The following is a 19932-nucleotide window of genomic DNA, read 5'->3' as shown; positions in this document are numbered from 1 at the left end:
AAAACTTTGAAAAATTACAATTTGTTCCTTTTTTAAGCTCGAGTTAGTAAATGGGCTTTTGTAAGCTTGAATAAGTCTCGAAAAAGATCGTATAACATAATTATAAGACGTTTTGAGTAGGAATGCATGTATTATAGTGTAAATTGATTATTAAATGTTTATAGTTGTTCCGGCAACGATTGTAGCATCCCATAACTCAGGTCCGGCGACCGAGTCGAGTAAGAGGTGTTACATTTGTACAAGGATTTGTTATCTGATATTGATATTGTAACAGCCTAATTTTCAGTGGTATCGGGAATAGAGATTTGAGATCACTAAATCCGACGGGTGAGTTAAAAATTTAATAAATTAATACCTATGAGTCAAATCCGAATATAAAAGCATTCTTGAATTAGTGAATTTGGTGATTTAAAAGAATTAATTAGGTAAATTGGATCGAGAATGAGGTATCGAGACCTCGACTTCATAAATCGAGCCATAAATATTTTTAGAAATATTTATGGAGTGTTGGTGAGGTAGTATTAAAATTTAGTCAGAATATTTTGACGTTTGGATGGTTAATTAAATAAAAAGGACTAAATTGAAAAGGGTGTAAAAGTTGCTAGAAGGATTAAATAGCTCAATTGTCAAATGAGGAAGGACCTAAAGTGAAAATAGTCCTAAAGGAGATATTTTGGGCGGCAATAGCTGAGAAAAATCAGGAAATGGATGAAAAAGGGCAAAATTGGAAAATTGCCAAAATTGGCTAAATAAAATGGGACTAAATTGGAATATCTAGAATTCTCTTCATTTCTCTTCATATTCATCAGCTGAAAAACAGCCATGGAGGAGGGTTCAAGCTGGTTTTCATACTCTAGCTTCATGTAAGTTTAATTCTTGCTTTCTCCTTGAAATTTTTATGTTTTTGTGACTTTTACAACTAGGTCCACTTGTTGAATTCATTAGTTTTTGATTCTATGAAAGAAATTGAAAGTTGATATGAATATGTACTGGAAGTATATGATGATTTGGCATGGAATTAGAGCTTTAAATTATTTATATGCTGATTTTATTGAAAGAATTGAATAGAAAGTGAATGTTTGGGACCTAATTGTAAAAGTGTTTGAAGTTAGAGTTTCATATGGAAATTCTGAATTTCAATAGTTATGAAATAACTTATAATGTCTAGAAAAAGTATTAATTGAGAAAATTATCTTAATTGAGAGGTTAATTGAGCAAGGACTGAATTGTATGAATTGTGAAATTTGGGGCAAAATGGAAATCAACATTTTGCACTAAAACTGTTTTAGACAGCAGCAGTAGTCTAACTTTGAAAATTCACAAAAAATTATAGAAATCGAATTAGAGGATGAATAAAATATGAAATTAAAGCTATTGAGTCTAGTTTCTTATAAAAGAAATTATGTAAGCAATGGAATTGTAAATCATGAGATACAATAACTTTTGTGAGACAAGGTCAGAATGATTTCGAGTTCCCCTGTTCTGACTTTGGAAAATCATAAAAAATTGGATAAAATTAATTAGGGGATTAAATTTATATGTTTAGAATCCTGAATGAGTCTATTTTCAATAGAAACAAACGAGGACATCATTCGAATTCTGTACAAGAAGATAATTAATTTTTAGTGAGAAAGGGTCAGAACTGTCAGACAGCAGAACAGGGGAGACTTTAATGAATAAACTGTATTAATTGGCCCAACCAAAAATTATGAAATTTTTATGGTAAGAAGGTATATGAGTCTAGTTTCAGGAAAAATTATAGGATCTTAATTTGGAGTTTTTTAGATCAAGATAAAAATAATTTAGTGACTATGACACAGATGGACAGCTTGAATATTCACATAAGTAGATAGTGAAAATTATGGATAATGTTACCTACAAGTGTGTTGTTTATACTAAGGATGTGGAATGGAGAGGAGGAGGAGGAAAAATATGTATGAATATTCAGCTAGCATGGCTAATTTGTATGTTTTTGGCTCAAGGACTAAATTGATTATGGGTAATTTTGTAAAAATATCGAAAATGACTAAATTGAAAGGAATGAATTGTTTTATTATCTAAATTAATAAATTGAATGAAATTATCAATTTAAGATTGGGTGAAATTTGGGAATATGGTAAATCACCAATATGCCCCTAAATCTTGGTATTTCTGCAATTTAGTCAGGTAGGTTCGTATATCCTGCATGAGCATGTAAATATGAAAATTTAAGTATTGTATCGTACTTTATATGATATTTTTTTTGAATATATGAAAAGAATGTTACATGAAACATGAAAATGAATACTAAATAATATAAATTAATTGAAATTATTCTGAAAATCTCGGTAATGCCTCGTATCCTATCCTGGTCTCAAGTACGGGTATGGTGTATTACAGATATGACTTCAAGGCTTTATTATGAAGCAAATTGTAAATCCATGGGACACATATGTCAAACTATCAGGTATTCTTATGGATTAACCAACAGTTCGTTGGCTTACCTTAACTATCCTGCCCAAATTATGTTTAAATTTACCAAGGTACTGCCAGTTATGATTATGGGTGGCTTCATTCTTTACTTACGAAAGAAATACCCATTTCATGAATACATCTCTGCTTTACTTCTTGTGGTTGGTCTTATCCTTTTCACCTCAGTAGATGCTCAAACATCTTCAAATTTTAGCATAATTGATGTGATAATGATTTCGGGTGCTTTAATCATGGATGCTGGTAAGTGTGAGTTCTATTTCAGTCAAATTTGAGAAATGATCTTCCAGTTAAACTCTATTTATTTTTTTCAAGTAAACTCTGATTAGTCTAAATTATTTTATTATTATTTGACTTATGAATTTAGCCTATAAATAGATTCTTTTACAACCTTAGAAAATAAACTTATTAGGGATTAGAACTCGTAACACTTTTAGAGGATTTTGTGTTTACATTTCAAGGGTTCTTTGTTTTCGGGTTTTCAAGGTTTAGTTTTTCTATCTACATCTTTTGTACTCTTCGTTCTTTTGCCATTATAGTGAAATTATCTTTGCCCATGTTTTTTTATCTTCTTTGGAGGGGTTTTTCCACGTTAAATTTGTGTGTTCAATTTCTCAATTTCTTCTGCTATTTTTACTTGTTCGTTGTTTAACGGGTCGATCATCAACAAGTGGTATCAGAGCTAGTTCAATTTTTGTAGATCAGCCCATTCAGATATGGCAGTAACAAGGTTTGAAATTGATAAGTTCGATGGTGTCACAAATTTCAATCTGTGGCAAGTTCAGATGATGGCAATTCTAGTTCAAACCGACTTGAAAAAGGTTGTTATCAAGAAAAAGCCTGAGAATCTAAATCAAATAGAATAGGAAGATCTTGATGAAAAGGCCTTGTATGCAATCCAGTTATGCCTCGCAAATACGATATTGTAGGAGGTATTGATGAAAAAGACCTTATTCACCTTAAGGAAAAGGTTAGAAACTCTTTATGCGAGCTAACTGTTTAGTGTTGAAACAATGTCTATTTACGTTTCGCATGAACGAATGTGAGCTTCTTAAAGATCACATCAATTAATTCATTATTCTTTTAAATGATTTAAAGAACGCTGAGGTTCAGAGTGACGATAAAGATCAGACTATGCTATTATTGTGCTCTTTGCCACTTTCATATAAGTCTTTCAAGGAGACCCTAATTTATGGTAAAGACAAACTCTCATTCGAAGATGTGAATGGTCATTTGTTGAGTAGAGACAAACTCGACAATGAGTTTGGTTCGGATAGCAAGGCAGATAGGCAAGCTTCCATTTTGGTAGCATCAAAGAAGCGAGACAAAAGGTGTCGCTATTGTAAAAAGTTAGGTCACGTCAAAATAGATTGTTATAAGCTGCGAAATAAAAAAGCTGCTGAGAGTAACGAGGAAGATGTAGCTGGTGCTTATTTGGTCGATGAAAGCAGTGATGATTTCTTGTTAGTGACAATGAGCGATAACTTCAAGCTTACGTCCGAGTGGATCCTAGATTCGGGATGTTCTTTCTACATGTGTTCCAATATAGAATGGTTCTCCAGTTTAGTTGAAGGTAGAGTTGTGCACATGGGAAACAATTCATCTAGTATGGTAATTAGTATTGGTACTGTTAAAATTAGAATGCACGATGAGACGATTAGGATACTCTTAGATTTTAGGTATGTACCTGATTTACGAAAGAATCTCATCTCGTTGAGTATTTTAGACTTGAAAGGATGCATAATCAATATTAAGTTAAGCGGCATTAAGGTATCTCGTGGAGTTCTCATTTTGTTAAAAGGTAAAATGACAGAGAGTCTTTATATTTTGGAAGGTTCCATAGTGACCGGTGAAATAGAACGTCCCTCGTTCGTTACAAAGTCAAAGTCAACTCGTTTGGAGCAGAGGCAACTTGGTCATAAGATGGAAAAAGGTATGATCATTTCTTAAAGAGAGGTTTTCTTTTGGATGCAGGTTTTGAGAAGTTAGGGCACTGTGTTTGTAAAAATCAAACCCGAGTTAGTTTTGATTTGGCAGTGTACAAGTTGAAGGCTAGAAGTCTTTCAGCTTCTAAGAATAGATTCGACTTAGTTAATTCCTTGTACAGTTCAAGATAAGCCCGTGATGGGCTTTTGCAAAGATGGCGTTGTGGAAATATGAGTCAATGTGGAGATTTGTTAAGTGTGACTCCTATTTCAGTCAAGTTTGAGAAATAATCCTATTTCTGTCAAGTTTGAGAAATAATCTTCTAGTTAAACTCTATTTATTTGTTTCAATCAAATTCTGATTAATCGAGATTATTTTATTATTATTTAACCTATGAATTTAGCCTATAAATAGGTTATTCTACAACCTTAGAAAATACACCCATTAGAGATTAAAACGCATAACACTTTTATAGGATTTTGTGTTTATGTATCGAGGGTTCTTTGTTTTTAGGTTTTCGGGGTTTAGTTTTTTATCTTCATATTTTGTACTCTTTGTTCTTTTGCCATCATAGTGAAATTATCTTTGCCATTGATTTTTTATTCTTTTTGGAAGGGTTTTTTCACATTAAATTTGTGTGTTCAATTTTTTAATTTCTTTCGCTATTTTTACTTGTTCATTATTTAATCGGGTCGATCCCCAACAAATGCATTTTTGGGAAATTTTCAAAAACAATTTTCACCATGAATTCGGAAACAACATAGATGGAGATGTTTTATTGCTCAACAATAATTGGGATTACTTTCTTGTGCCAATAGTTTTAACAAGAGACTCTTTAAGTCGTGGATTTTTTGTTCTCAACATCCGTACGTTTACTGTGTTCTAGTGTTTGAAGCCATGGCTACATTCATCAGTCAAGTGTTTGTTTTATCCTTGGTTGTTATTTTCAGTGTAGTTACAATTGCCATGACAACAACTGCTAGAAAAGTTGTAACTTTGTTGTTGTTGTACATGATATTTACAAAACCATTAACCGAACGCCACGGGTCAGGATTGTTGTTGATATCCATAGGAATCATTTTGAAGATGTTGCCAGATACTAAACCATCACCTAGGGTTCAAGGATGAAATGTAAATACAAAGAAACCAAAACCTCTTTTAAAGAAGTAGAAATGTAGTAGATGAACAGGATGAAAAGAGAAAACCCCTAGTTTTAAAAAAAAATGTCATTTTATTTAGGGGTTTAGCTCTTAATTCAAGATTGCCATTTTTTTTTCTTTTTGTCTATTTCAATTGTGTTTATATTTAATTCAATATTTTAAAAAAAATCCTAAGATTACATCATTAATCATTTCGTTTTTATTGACAATCTAAACTAATAGAAGTTAAAAGGGGAAAAAGTAGACAAAAAAGCAACATCAAATATAGGTCAATTTGGAAATGAAATTGAGAAATTGGATATTCTTAGATCTAAACCAGCACTAGAGCCAATGTATATATATTTACTATTATTGCAAAATTTAATTTGTAAAGTTAGAAAATATTGTAAACACCTACTGATTTTGAAGAGAAAAATAAAAAACTCGGTTTAACCAATTTTCAGTTTGTGCTTCGACTGCGGTTCAATACAGTTTATAGGCTAATTAGTTTAACCTTTTTCTTCGAGCTGGTATATTGGACGGTTTTCAATCTGCTCTGCTAGTCTGATTTAAATAACATTATAAAGTGGTTAAGAAAAAGAATAAGCGCCAAAGTGATTAACGTCGTAAATGATATATGCAATTTTTGATTTTATGCTTTTTGAGAAATAAAATTTCCATTTTAAACATGATGTTCAAATAAAAATATGCATTTAAATAATGTTCAAATTTGTTAATATTATGATATTTTAATAAGAATATAAAAATAATTTGTTATAACTCATTATTAATATTTTGATATCTGAAATATAATTTTTAAATATTATAAGTAATTAATATTAATTATTTAAAATTTTCAATTTAAATATATAATCAATATTCTAAATATTATTAAAATATAAAATTACAGATTTAAATATATATAATGTTATATATTTGAAATAATTTCAATTAAAAACAATTTTATACCCAATATAAATATTACATAAAATTCAATAGATTATACATAAGGGTTAAAAGTTTCATTTTACTGAGTGTTTTTTTTAAAAGCAAAAGCTATATATATATATATTCTTTCTTCTACCTTTAAAAGCACTTTTGAAAACAATGGGACAAAGCATTAATATCATTGGAGTGGTTATATAACAAAATTAATTAAAAACTTTAGGAGTAAACTATACATCAGTGCTCACTCAATTATGGTTTTTTTAGTTACTTAATTATGAAAAGTTATAAAATAATCATCTAACTATTCAGTTTTGTGTTTTTGGTCACCCAACTAGTGGTGGAGCCAAGAGGCTGGCAGGAGCCCGGTCCTCCTAAAATGGAAAATTTTCCATTTAGTCCATTTTATAAATTATAAAATTTTAAATTAGTAATGATAAAATTACATTTTGCCCTCTCCAAAAGATAATAATTTGATTTAATCCTTTAAAAATTAGAAAGATATAGCCTATTGAAATGATGAAATTGCATTTTACTATTGCAAAACTATACAATTTAATTCCACCCCCATTTTTTTTCTAACTTTGCTCCTGCACCCGACTGTCTTGGATTTTTGGGTGTTTTCATTTTTATATTATCTAGCTGATGACTAAAAAAAGACAAATTTAAATAGTTAAGTGATCATTTTATAACTTTTCATAATTAGATAACCAAGAAAAAAAAACCATAATTGGATAACCTCTATTATAGTTTAGCCAAGCCTTCAATTTAATTTTCTTGAAGAAAATGAATTTTATATTAACGTGTCAAGTTTGATCACATAATATATCATATTAATTTACGGGTTCTATTAAAATATTATGAAAAAAAAGAATAATTATAAAATAGGGTGGGAAAAAATAGTTATGTCGTTTATGAACGGTAAAAAGTGATACCACCAACATGTCAAATAACACCACATATAAAAATAAATATTTGAATAAAAATAAATAAAATAAATAAAATAATATTTAATTTAAAAGGGTGTAGCCAAAAGGGCAGCACCCTTTTACAATCACCCTTTCACTTTTTCTTTTAATTTTATATTTTTGTTTTATAATTTTATAATTTATAATTTTATAATTCAATTTTATTTCATAAAAAAATAGCTGAGTTGTTTTATTTTTATAATTTTATTTTTTAAAATTTTATAATTATAAATTTTGAATATTTAGAATAATAACCAAGTTGATAAGGTGTAAACGAGTTGAGGTGAAATCTATTAAGATTTTTAAAATTGAATCAACTTAATAAGATGTGTAAAATATTATGGCTAAATTTATTATTATATCAATCAAAAGAAAGTTATATCAATATTATATTTGGTGACCAAATATATTTATTATTAAAATATTATTTTTAAAAGCAATATTGCTTGACATGTTAATGATATCATTTTTTATTGTTCAAAATGATCCATTTTATTAATTTATTATTATTAAAATATTAATTTTTATAGTTGGTGTGTACCATTGAAACGTAATTATTTTTTCCACCCCATTGCAATTATTTTTTTCGTATTATTTTAATGAAACCCCCAAATTTATGAATTTTAATTTATGCAAATTTTAGAAAAAAAATAATGGGGAATTTTCTTTTCTTTAAAGGCCTATTCGGGTCTGTTTTCTCTGTTAAGCCCAAAGAAAATAGAGAATTAGGGCCGGAACTAAGACCCGAATAATTTTACACGAGCTTCAGTTTACCCATCAAATTTAGGCTTATGAACTCTAATAAAACCCTAATTTTCACTCCTATAAATACATAGCCATCACAGTTATATCACATCTCGCTCTCCTCACTTCTAATCTTATTAACCACTGTTTTCCGTTGAATTTGGTTTTTTTTTTCAATTTTCGGTTTTATTTTAAAATAAAATTGTTGTTCATTGGAGATATTGTTTTGATAGTAGATCGCGGTGATGACTCCATAAATTCAAGCTCAACAGACCGGAATGCAGGCTTCTCATCTTTTTGAGAACTTTGCGTGTCGACCACCCCGCTGAACTGAGCGATCTTTGCTCCTTTTTCTATTTCGTTAAAACATTTTTTCCCGATATTGAACTTTTTTTGGTGACAAATTTGAGGTTGCGATGAGGATTCACAGCTCCCTCTTCCGATAATTTTGGTTGAAGAAAAATCGCTGGCAGAATCGAACCTATAACTTTATCGCCACCACTGAGCAATCTCTTTAGTTTCTCTTGATTTTATGAATCCGCAAAAATAATTCACTTTTTTCTCAGTCAAATCCTTTTTTTTTTTTTGGTTTTGGAATTTGATGAGGATTAACCAATATATATATATATATATAGATTTATATAATAATCCGATTCTTGATCTGTGGTAGTTCATTATTGATTGATATACAAATCCTTGCTTGTGTATCTATGCTTGGTTACTTCTATAATTCTTGAAAGATTTAAAATATTCAATCAAGAAAGTTATGATTTACTTGCCTCAAGAGTCATCAAGTGATGAAATTGGAAAAATATCTTAGGACACCTTCCTACATAGCCTTTTTTAAAGGCTATGGATGAGAAGAATATTTCCTTTCTGATGGTGACGACGACGATAATAACAGTAATGTTTATATTAATATTATTCTGTTTCTTTTAGTGGAAATTGGCGAATCGATATGTTCCAATAAAAATCCAATTGGTTCAAATTTTAGATAATATTTTGACTTGGCTAAACACAGTTTTTGCATTAGCTTTCACATTAATTCATCTTCTGTTCATGGTTTCTTAATGTATTTACATCCTATGCATGCTCTGGATGCTGAATCCAACCTTTATGAACAAATGATCACCAATCTATGTTTCGATTTAAAGTAAACAGTATCATAGTGAAACATGGAGGCTCTGAATGAATTTATGAATCGAGAGGATTAATCATCACTATACTGAAGGGACAAGCGGTTTACGATTAAAAAAGATGTTGTACTGGATTGAGAAACAAATGGGACAATAGTACTTGGGATGAGACAGAAGTTAAGCAGTCATCGGTAGCTCGAAGAGTGGTGGAAAGCTTCATACAATGGATCGTCATTGACTGGAGGGTAATGAGAGAAGGAAGCAAGGATCGTGGGAAAAGCTATTGAGAATAATTTCTTTATTTTGAAGGAAAAGGGATTGAGATTTGAGGGCCTTTAAAAGGCAACTAATACTAAGAGAAATTGAGATCCCACTATGGAAGACCAATCAAGCAACAATGACGTTATACCTACTATTTCACAAGAACCGTTGGTGACTTCAAGCAAATCATATTAGAGCAAAAAAATTGGTTAGAAATTCTGGGCATCTGTTGGCCCAGTCAACTCAAAAACTAAGAAAGACTAAGTGTTCATACGCCCAATCGAGGCGAGCTCGATTAATGGGACCAATATCAGCAGAAAGAAAAAAAAAAAAAAAAAGAACGAAGGAAATACGCTGCAAGTAATATCTTTTGATTGAGGCAAGAGATCGTGAGGCTGATAAAGTGGTCACATCCTTGGACAATATGAAGCACACATCCACTAAAATTAATAAAATTAATAAAATTTTATAATTTTTTATTAATTTTTATTTTTGTATCATTTTTGTCAGATATCATATTGTAGCTGTGATAGGTGATGATTATAATTAAAAAAATTAGGGGTACTTATCTTTAATGATCAATCGTTGAAGATAACAGTTAAAAAGTTTTTTTGATACATTTTGGCAATTGAGTGCAACAAAAAAAATAGGGGCTTAATTATTTTTTATTGAAAAAGTTTGAAGTTTTTTTTTTTATGTATTTTGAAAGTTTAAGTATCCAATTAAATGAAAAAAATAGGAGTTTAATTTTTTTTTTTTGAAAATGTTTGAGGGCCTTTTATACTCTTAAGCCAAGGAAAAAAGGTGGCAATATATTAAGAATATTGGTTTGATCTTTATTTAAATTGATGTCCAAATTGATATTTAAATAGATGTTTGAACACTTTTGAATAGAATAGAGGTAATAAGTAAATAAGATGAGAGAAATAAGTATAAAGAGATTTGTTAATGCACTTTAGATTTATCAATCTTAATTTGTGACAATTGATTCAATCACTTATTGATTAAAGCTCAATTTACATTTTACAGAAGAAGTAATTGTACCCCCAATAGATAATCTCAACTTGTTACAAATCACTTGACATGAGCACCTATGATGCGTGGCAATGCAATCTATTGTTAAGGATAATGAATTACTATTTTCATTAACAACATTTAACCAACCAGACAACCATATGCTTCGACTTGCATTGAATGTTGGGTCATTCATTGAAGATAAAGCATATTGAACCCGTATAAAGTTTTACCATGAGCAGATTAGATCCATTGGGCAAATATGGATTCGGTCAAGATTTGTTTCTTCGGAGTCCCAAAAACAAGCATGACATCATTATGGACATAAAGTCCCAAAGTATGGAATTCTAAAAATAGGCTAGCCTAACTTAAATGAGATATGATAGCTTCTTTATGGTCTAACATTCTTACCAATACATTATCTTCATTCTGTTCCTGATTGTAATCGTGGTTAAGGTAAAACTCTTGATGATAATATTAATTTATCTTTTGAATTATCTCTAATAATTATCTCAAAATAAGGTTTTATTAGCCAAGATAAATCAACAATTTAATCACCAAATAAATATCTTAGGATAAGGATGAAACTTAATGGAATGTTGATCTCATGGTTTCCACAATTAGCCAAACTCGATTATCATGATATGAGATGAAATATAACATGTTCCAAAATTCATTTGCTTATAGAGAAAACAATTATGGAGGTCTAGGTAAAAAAATGCAACTAACAAAATAACACTTAGGCTGTCTTGAAAGTTTGTCTAGATAGTTTTTTAAACAAGTCGTTTAAACATTAGCATTAGGCAACTATGGTCTCAACAATTTCCCCCTTTTGGTTTTTGATAAAACATAAGAAAATGACAAATAGTGTAACGCCCCCACGCCCGAAACCATCACCGGAGTCAAGCTTGAGGTGTTACTAAACTTATCTTACCTTTTAAACAACTCTAAATCACTTATTTTAATTTTCGGAATGAACTATTTTTCTGCGTCATGGTTACTTAAAAATTCATTTCTCGAGTTTCAAAACTCGAAATTAAGATCCGTAAATTTTTCATGAAACTAGACTCATATATATATCTACTAATTTTTTTCTAGAATTTTTGACTTAGCCAATTAGTACAGTTTATTAGTTAAAGTTTCCCCTGTTTCAAAACTCGACTGCACTGACCTCTTCTTACTACGAACCATTTTTCTTCCTGTAGAAAATTCATATGACTAAGTCGTTTGTTTCTCTCAAAACTAGATTCAACAAGCATTCTAAACATATAAATTATACCTTCTAATTAGTTTTGTACAATTTATGGTGAATTTCCAAAGTTGAAACAGGGGATCCAGAAATCACTCTGACCCTGTTTCACTAAAACTCAGATATATCATAAAATATAATACTTTTACCTGTTTTGCTTATTCCATAAGAAAATATACATAATAAGCTTTAATTTCATATATTATTCATCTTCAAACTATGTTTCTAAAATTTTAGTGATTTTTCAAAGTTACATCATTTCTATTACTTGAATCTGTTTTAGGTTACTTTCACATTTTCATAATTTTCATGTGATAATCATCATTCAATCATACATATTAATAAACATGTATATCATCAGCTATTTTCTTAGCTAATCACTAGCAAGTATTTACACATCATTCATTATTCATATTATACCAAAAGTAGCTAAGTTTCTATACATGCCATACCCAAAACAAAACGTCTAGTTATACCGAGTTATTTCTTTGATAGTGTGATCGGCCTCCGACATTTCCTTCGATCCCGAGTGACTAGATAAGTACTATAAGAAGAAAATAAAGAGATTAAGCACTAGGCTTAGTAAGCTTACAAGCAAATAAATCACAACATTCAACATAATGGATAATTATGCATAATATCATCTAACATCATAAATTTCTTTACTTCTCAATTTCTATCTTCTTCTTTATTCCCTTACCTTCTTTCTTACGACCTTTCCTTTTCATAACTATAATCTACTTTTCCTTTGCTGTTAATTCACTGTAATTTAACTCGTATCCTGACCCGTTGAACCACTCGGAATACTAAGGATACTAGGGTCGCTTCTGTCTATCAATATCTCGCCAATGCCATGTCTTTGACATGGACTTACATGAATTATTCCTGTCTCCAATGCCATATATAATATGGACTTACATGGCTCAATCCTGTCTCCAAAGCCATATTTCTAATATGGACTTACATGGCTCATTTCATTTCATCTGTCAACCCTAATATCCTAACATTCTTAGGGTTCAACCGGCTTTCTAACACTTTTCCTCTGTCACTTCACCTTAAATTCGACTTTAAATATTTTCATAACATAATATATAAATGCTGAAATTGACAATAATAATGCAAAATAAAAGAATATTGCATTTATTTACTGTAAACTTACCTCGATACAAAATGTGACTAAACCTTACAATTTAGTCCTTTACTTTTCTTTTCCTCGTTCTTCTTTGGATTCTTGATCTATAATATAAAATATTTCTACTCATTAGCATTTATTTGATTTCTATTTCACTTCACAATTTATGCTGTTCAAAATTCGAAATTGCACTTTTACCCCAAAATTTACAGTTTTACAATTTAGTCCCTACTCAATTCACCCATCAATTGAACTAATTTTTCTAAATTAACACTTTTATTTTATCATTATAAACTATTTCACAGCCTTTGATATTCTGAATTTCAACACCAACATCTAATTCACAATTTTGCTCACAATTAGGTCCTAAATACCATTTTCTATCAAAATGACTTAATAAAACAACCTTAATATGAAATTAGAACTTCAATTTCATAATAATTCATCATAAACTACCCTTACTCAGCCAGGGTAACTTCCAATTTCACCCACCAAATCAAAAACTAATGAATTAGATGATTGGACCTAATTGTAAAAGTCATAAAACATAAAAATTACTAAGAAATAGTAAAATTGAACTTACATGGTGCAAAAATATGAAAACCAGCATAGGAGACCTGCTACGGCGTTTTCGGCTGAGAAAGATGAAGAAATGTCTAGATTTTCAATTACATCATTTTTTTAACTATTAACTTTTATGCTAATTCCAATTTTGTCCCTTGTTCACATTGCTTTTTTGCTTATTTCATACCCAAACCGTCCAGCCATTAACCTTTGGGTTTAATTGCTCTTTAAATCCATCTTTTAAATACTTAAGCTATTTACTCACAATTTAACAAATTTTGAGCTATTTTCGATTTAGTCCTTTTAATTAATTAGCTATCCAAACATCAAAATTTTCTAACTGAAACTTTAATACTAACTCAATGACACTTCATAAATATTTATAAAAATATTTATAGCTCGATTTTCAAATTTGAGGTCTCGATACCTCGTTTTTGACCCGTCTGACCTAATAAATTATTTTAATTCACTAATTTCACCATTTCACAAATTCTTCTAAATTCTTACTTGACTCATAAATATTAAGTTACTATCTTGTTCAATCTTATTTGTCCGATTTAGTGATCTCAAATCACCATTTTGACACCACTTGAAAATTAGGCGTTACATTCTACCTCGGATTTGTGGTTTCGCAACCACTGTTCCGTTTAGGCCCTATTTCGGGATGTTACATTTCTCCCCCCCTTTAGGGATTTTCGTCCCGAAAATCTTACCTGTGAAGAGATTTTGGTACTATTTTTGTATAGCCTCTTCGGGTTCCCATGTAGCCTCGTCTACCCCATGTCTATTCCATAGTATTTTCACAAGTGCAATACTTTTGTTCCTTGATTGCTTTACCTCTCGAGCTAGAATCTTTACCGGTTCTTCACAGTAAGTCATGTCTGGTTGAATCTCAACCTTTGTCTAAGAAATCACATGTGACGGATCTGAATGATAACGACGTAGCATAGACACATGAAATACATTTTGAATCTTCTCTAACTCAATCGGGAAAGCTAACCAATATGCTAATGGTCCGACTCTCTCAATCACTTCAAACGGTCCAATAAAACATGGACTTAGTTTGCCTTTCTTGCCAAATCTGAGAACTTTCTTCCACGGGGATACTTTCAAAAAAACTTTGTCACCAACTTGATATTCGATCTCTTTTCTTTTTAAATCGCATATGACTTCACGTCTCAAGTCGCTTTTAAACAATTTCGATAACTTTCACTTTTCTTCTTTCTTTAACTAGATCAACCTCAGAATCCGGCTTTCTTTAAGCTCATCCAATATAAAGGTGTGCGACATTTACGTCCATACAAAGCTTCATAAGGTGCCATCTTCAAACTCGACTGATAACTATTATTGTAGGCAAACTCTACTAATGGTAAATATTTTTCCCAACTGCCTTGAAATTCCAGTACACAACATCTAAGCATATCTTCAAGTACCTGAATAACTCTCTCTGACTGACCGTCGGTTTGAGGGTGGAAAGCTGTACTAAAACTCAACTTTGTGCCCAAAGCCTTCTGTAATTTCTTCCAAAACCGTGAAGTAAATCTTGGATCTCTGTCTAAAATGATCGATAATGGTACCCTGTGTAGTTTGACTATCTCTGACATATACAACTCGGCCAACTTGTCAAGTGAATAATCCATACGAACTGGGATAAAATGAGCCGACTTCGTTAACTTATCAATCACAACCTATACTGCATCTTTCTTTCTCGGTGTAAACGGCAATCCTGTCACAAAATCCATAGTAACTCGATCCTATTTCCACTCGTGGACTAGCACAGTCTGCAATAAACCTGAAGGTACCTGATGTTCGGCCTTTACCTGCTGACAGATCAAACATCTAAAAACAAACTCTGAAATGTCCCTTTTCATTCCTACCCACCAGTACATTTTTTTTTAAATCATTATACATCTTTATACTACCTGGATGAATAGACAAAGAACTACTATGTGCTTCCTGTAAAATCTTTCGAATAAGCTCATCATTCTTGGTATGCATACCTGTCTCGGAACATCAAACAACCGCCGAATCGATCCGAAAATCGACTCTACATCCGACTCGCACTGATCTCTTTTGGTTAACAACTCACTGTCTTTTTTTTTTGAGCTTCACAAATTTCTTCAAGAAACATCGGTTTAGCTCTCAACTCAGCTAAGATAAAACCATCATCTGATAAGGCTAGACTAGTGTTCAAAGCTCTTAATGCAAATAAAGATTTCCTATTCAAAGCATCAGCAACAACGTTTGCCTTACTTGGGTGATAATCGATCACTAGCTCATAATCTTTAATCAACTCTAACCATCTTCTTTGCCTCAAATTCAAATCTTTTTGAGTCATCAAATATTTCAAACTTTTGTGATCAGTGAATATGTGGCACTTCTCACCGCATACAAATGATGTCTCCAAATCTTCAACAAAAAACAATGGCACTAGCTCTAAATCATGTGTCGAATAGTTCTTCTCATGTGGCTTTAGTTGTCTAGAGGCATAAGCAATTACCTTCCTTCCTGCATAAGTACACAACCAAGTCCATTCATGGACGCATCATCGTAAATCACAAACTCCTTACCGGTTCTAGTTGCACTAAAGCAGGAGCTTTAGTCAACAATGCTTTTAACTTGTCAAAACTCGTTGACACTTCTCATCCATTCAAACTTGACATCCTTTCGCAGCAATCTTGTCGTGGGTAGCTATCATGGAAAATCCTCTACAAATCGCCTATAATATCCGCAAGACCAAGAAAACTTCTAACTTTTGATACATTTCTAGGAGGCTTCCAATCAACAATGGCTGAAATCTTGCTCGAATCAACCTTAATACCTTCACGAAACAATATGTCCAAGAAAACCAACTTCGTAACTGAACTCACTTTTGTTGAACTTGACATACAACCGATTATCTTTCGTAATCAGTAAAGCTGTTCTCAAATGCTCGCATGCTCGGTCTCATCATGAGAATAAATCAAGATATCATCAATAAACAAAAATACAAACTTATCCAAGTACGGTCTGAAAATTCGGTTCATTAAGTCCATGAAAATGGCGGGAGCATTAGTCAAGTCAAATGGCATCACAAGGAACTCATAATGACCATACCTAGTCCGGAAAGGTCTTCAAGACATCGACTCTTTAACTCACAACCGATAATATCCGGATCTCAAATCTATCTTGAAAACACAAGAGCTCCTTCAATTGATCAAACAGATCATCAATTCTAGGCAATGGATACTTGTTCTTTCATTGTTACCTTGTTAAGTTGCCGATAATTTAAGCAAAATCTCATCGATCATCATATTACCTTGTTTCAATTCCAGAATTCCTTTCTCTTCGGTCAATAAACCTTTGGTGATGTACTTTTACGAAATTCCTCCCGAAAGAAATCCCAAGTGACCCTCTCCTTTGGTACAACCGATACAAGTGTCTTCCACCGTAGTAGGTGAGTCTCTAAGAAGTGATACTACACATTCCATACATTCGTCGGTGTACAAGATAACTCATCAAAGACTCGATAGTATTTTCTAACCAAAATTCGCTCTTTCGCATCATCATCTTTTGTTGCTCGGAACTCTTACGCCTTGTTTCTGATTCTATCAATGGTGGCTTTTCTCTTATCACCTGCACTGTGATTGGGGAGCTTGAGCTACATGGGTAGCCCGAGAATCATGAGGGGTGGAGGTCTAACTGCCGGATTCGTGCGAACGAACTCGGCAAACAAATCATTCAAAGCTTGGAAGAGAGCTCGAGTCACTCCTTCCCGATTAATCACATCGCCTATTCTCGATGGCGCTACCTCTTCTACGGAGCAAAGCGCATTACTTTCTACATCATCATCACCAGCTCACTCGGGATCCATTACAATAAAACAAAATATTTAAAAATCGCCGAGAGTCGTCACACTATCAAAATACAAGTATGGCATGTATAGCTAGACTTTTCTCACACTAGCTGTTCCGAGAACCGACTAAACCTGCTCTGATACCAATAAATGTAACGCCCCCACGCCTGAAACCATCACCGGAGTCAAGCTTGAGGTGTTACTAAACTTATCTTACCTTTTAAACAACTCTAAATCACTTATTTTAATTTTCGGAATAAACTATTTTTCTGCGTCATGGTTACTTAAAAATTCATTTCTCGAGTTTCAAAACTTGAAATTAAGATCTGTAAATTTTTCATGAAACTAGACTCATATATATATCTACTAATTTTTTTCTAGAATTTTTGACTTAGCCAATTAGTACAGTTTATTAGTTAAAGTTTTCCCTGTTTCAAAACTCGACTGCACTGACCTCTTCTTACTACGAACCATTTTTCTTCCTGTAAAAAAATCATATGACTAATTCGTTTGTTTCACTAAAAACTAGATTCAACAAGCATTCTAACCATATAAATTATACCTTCTAATTAGTTTTGTACAATTTATGGTGAATTTCCAAAGTTGAAACAGGGGATCCAGAAATCGCTCTGACCCTGTTTCACTAAAACTCAGATATATCATAAAATATAATACTTTTACCTATTTTGCTTATTCCATAAGAAAATATACATAATAAGCTTTAATTTAATATATTATTCATCTTCAAACTATGTTTCTACAATTTTAGTGATTTTTCAAAGTTACATCATTTCATTACTTGAATCTGTTTTAGGTTACTTTCACATTTTTCATAATTTTCATGTGATAATCATCATTCAATCATACATATTAATAAACATGTATATCATCAGCTATTTTCTTAGCTAATCACTAGCAAGTATTTACACATCATTCATTATTCATATTATACCAAAAGTAGCTAAGTTTCTATACATGCCATACCCAAAACAAAACGTCTAGTTATACCGAGTTATTTCTTTGATAGTGTGATCGGCCTCCGACATTTCCTTCGATCCCCGAGTGACTAGATAAGTACTATAAGAAGAAAATAAAGAGATTAAGCACTAGGCTTAGTAAGCTTACAAGCAAATAAATCACAACATTCAACATGATGGATAATTATGCATAATATCATCTAACATCATAAATTTCTTTACTTCTCAATTTCTATATTCTTCTTTATTCCCTTACCTTCTTTCTTACCTGACCTTTCCTTTTTCATAACTATAATCTACTTTTCCTTTGCTGTTAATTCACTGTAATTTAACTCGTATCCTGACCCGTTGAACCACTCGGAATACTAAGGATACTAGGTCGCTCTCTGTCTATCAATATCTCGCCAATGCCATGTCTTTGACATGGACTTACATGAATTATTCTGTCTCCAATGCCATATATAATATGGACTTACATGGCTCAATCCTGTCTCCAAAGCCATATTTCTAATATGGACTTACATGGCTCATTTCATTACATCTGTCAACCCTAATATCCTAACATTCTTAGGGTTCAACCGGCTTTCTAACACTTTTCCTCTCATCACTTCACCTTAAATTCGACTTTAAATATTCTCATAACATAATATATAAATGCTGAAATTGACAATAATAATGTAAAATAAAAGAATATTGCATTTATTTACTGTAAACTTACCTTGATACAAAATGTGACTAAACCTTACAATTTAGTCCTTTACTTTTCTTTTCCTCGTTCTTCTTTGGATTCTTGATCTATAATATAAAATATTTCTACTCATTAGCATTTATTTGATTTCTATTTCACTTCACAATTTATGCTGTTCAAAATTCGAAATTGCACTTTTACCCCAAAATTTACAGCTTTTACAATTTAGTCCCTACTCAATTCACCCATCAATTGAACTAATTTTTCTAAATTAACACTTTTATTTTATCATTATAAACTATTTCACAGCCTTTGATATTCTGAATTTCAACACCAACATCTAATTCACAATTTTGCTCACAATTAGGTCCTAAATACCATTTTCTATCAAAATGACTTAATAAAACAACCTTAATATGAAATTAGAACTTCAATTTCATAATAATTCATCATAAACTACCCCTACTCAGCCAGGGTAACTTCCAATTTCACCCACCAAATCAAAAACTAATGAATTAGATGATTGGACCTAATTGTAAAAGTCACAAAAACATAAAAATTACTAAGAAATAGTAAAAATTGAACTTACATGGTGCAAAAATATGAAAAACCAGCATAGGAGACCTGCTACGGCGTTTCTGGCTGAGAAAGATGAAGAAATGTCTAGATTTTCAATTACATCATTTTTTTTTAACTACTAACTTTTATGCTAATTCCAATTTTGTCCCTTGTTCACATTGTTTTCTTGCTTATTTCATACCCAAACCGTCCAGCCATTAACCTTTGGGTCTAATTGCTCTTTAAATCCATCTTTTTAAATACTTAAGCTATTTACTCACAATTTAACAAATTTTGAGCTATTTTCAGTTTAGTCCTTTTTAATTA

The 19932-nt window shown here is 31.5% G+C and overlaps 1 long non-coding RNA gene, 3 other non-coding genes and 1 pseudogene across 5 annotated transcripts; 4 read left to right on the top strand and 1 right to left on the bottom strand.

The window, feature by feature from the left end:
• Positions 1–2391: 2391 nt before the first annotated feature.
• On the top strand, positions 2392–5523 carry LOC108481860 (UDP-galactose/UDP-glucose transporter 4-like; annotated as a pseudogene).
• Positions 5524–8426: 2903 nt separating this feature from the next.
• Positions 8427–8531, top strand: LOC128281752 (small nucleolar RNA Z107/R87). Its single transcript, XR_008272017.1, has one exon. It is a non-coding gene; the product is annotated as a small nucleolar RNA Z107/R87 (small nucleolar RNA).
• Positions 8532–8597: 66 nt separating this feature from the next.
• Positions 8598–8700, top strand: LOC128281354 (small nucleolar RNA R30/Z108). Its single transcript, XR_008271562.1, has one exon. It is a non-coding gene; the product is annotated as a small nucleolar RNA R30/Z108 (small nucleolar RNA).
• Positions 8701–8977: 277 nt separating this feature from the next.
• On the top strand, positions 8978–9078 carry LOC128281749 (small nucleolar RNA snoR31/Z110/Z27). Its single transcript, XR_008272014.1, has one exon. It is a non-coding gene; the product is annotated as a small nucleolar RNA snoR31/Z110/Z27 (small nucleolar RNA).
• Positions 9079–18208: 9130 nt separating this feature from the next.
• LOC128293801 (uncharacterized) lies at positions 18209–19711 on the bottom strand. 2 transcript variants are annotated; one of them, XR_008283957.1, is made up of 2 exons: positions 19637–19711; positions 18209–18459 (listed from the first exon to the last, which is right to left on the bottom strand). It is a non-coding gene; the product is annotated as an uncharacterized LOC128293801 (long non-coding RNA). The 2 variants fall into 2 exon arrangements; XR_008283953.1 differs by lacking the exon at positions 19637–19711 and adding an exon at positions 19078–19125.
• Positions 19712–19932: the final 221 nt, after the last annotated feature.

The sequence above is a fragment of the Gossypium arboreum genome, chromosome 1 (assembly GCF_025698485.1).
Source record: "Gossypium arboreum isolate Shixiya-1 chromosome 1, ASM2569848v2, whole genome shotgun sequence".
Classification (NCBI taxonomy): Eukaryota; Viridiplantae; Streptophyta; class Magnoliopsida; order Malvales; family Malvaceae; genus Gossypium; species Gossypium arboreum.
This window is presented reverse-complemented; position numbering and strand designations above follow the sequence as displayed.